Below are 1,516 nucleotides of genomic sequence, written 5' to 3'. Positions count from 1 at the left end.
CACGCCGGTAACCTTTTGCGTGAAGGGTGTACGAAGAGATTCCGCGAGTACATGCTCGATTCGGGGCGCGGACGTCGTCACCTGGTGGATCTTCGAATTGATGTCGAGGACCGACTGTTTCAACGCGACTAGTTCGCTTACGGTGTGTGCGTTGATGTCGTTACCGGCGCTTTGGTTATCGTTGTCCCGCGTAGGGGCTACGTTGGTGGTTCGTTCTGTGGCGAACAGGTGTCGACGATACTGCGCCGTTGAAGCTTCGGTGTTTGCAGCGATAGGATCAAGGATCTTTGCTATCGCCGTGATTTGGTCAACTGCCGCCTTCTGCGCCGCTTCTTGTAGGGTGAGGCGTGCCAAGATAGTTTCAATAGACGCAGGAGGGGGGAGTGGAGTTACTGGTGTAGGCGTAGGTATCACCTCTGGAGCCGGCGTCACCTCGAGAGCCTCGCGCTCCTCGCCTGACGAAGAACTGTCGTTGCTAACGACCATAGTGCTGACGTTACTTTGCTAGTTGTCCCACGGTGGGCGCCAACTGTTTTTTGATCGGAAAACGGTAGTAAAGAAGATGTGGGTTTAACAAAGACGTCTTATTTATGGTCGGAGGAAACGTTCAGTCGGTTACAAGAGAAATGAAGAGAATGCGACAGAGAGGAAGCCGGTGGCTCGATGAGCTACCGGAAAAGTACGATTAACGGCGAGATGAAGCAAAGGTGAAAACCCTAATCTAGCCGCCAAAGAGGAAGCAAGACTCGTCTTCGTCGGAGTCTTCATCCAATCCAACCAAGCGGCGTCGGACCGCATCTTCACCAGAACAACATTCCGATTCTCTTTGAAAATTCCTTCGGGGTAAAAGGTAGTAGGAAATAACTCTGCTTCGAAATCATCATCCTCCGAGGGACCGTCTTCCGCAGAGCGAACTCTTAGGGTGATCGAGTCAACAGGCATCGCCCCGCTCTGCCCGTCTCTCGAACACTCCGTTGCATCTCTCACAACGACGTTCTCACTCCCTTCCCTCGCGAGTCTCGTAGCATCCGCGACCAGAAGCCTCTGAGAACGAGACAGATTCGCCGTGTCCATCATCTCTGCGCGGTGAGTCGCCCCCAGATCTCTTACACGACCTCCATCGGGATTCCTTGTCGGAGTCGATGCCGCTGCGACTGCCTTCCCCTTCTGCTGCCTCGATAGTCTCTGATCCGACGACATTGTGGAGCGGAACGGCAGGGAACGCTTCGAATGAATCTAACAACGTTTAGAGAGATAAAGGAAAGAGAGAGAAAGTACCTTTGATCGCGGAGAAAAACTTGAAGAAATGAGAGAGGATCTGCGTATTTATAAGGAAAAGAGAGGGGGGAAACTCGAGGCGCTATCATTAGGTCTATTCGGGCCTAAATGGGCCTCGAAATCCACCCTAAAAAAAACTCTCCAAAATGTCCAGCGGACCCTCGCGATGGTTCAGCTTCTCGTCTAAATCAGACGTCGGTCATCTTAAAATCAGAATAAACCAACGGCTAATCTAGAC

The sequence above is a fragment of the Brassica oleracea genome, chromosome C1 (assembly GCF_000695525.1).
Source record: "Brassica oleracea var. oleracea cultivar TO1000 chromosome C1, BOL, whole genome shotgun sequence".
NCBI classification, from domain to species: domain Eukaryota; kingdom Viridiplantae; phylum Streptophyta; class Magnoliopsida; order Brassicales; family Brassicaceae; genus Brassica; species Brassica oleracea.
The sequence above is the reverse complement of the archived record's forward strand: the minus strand, read 5'-3'. Positions refer to the sequence as shown.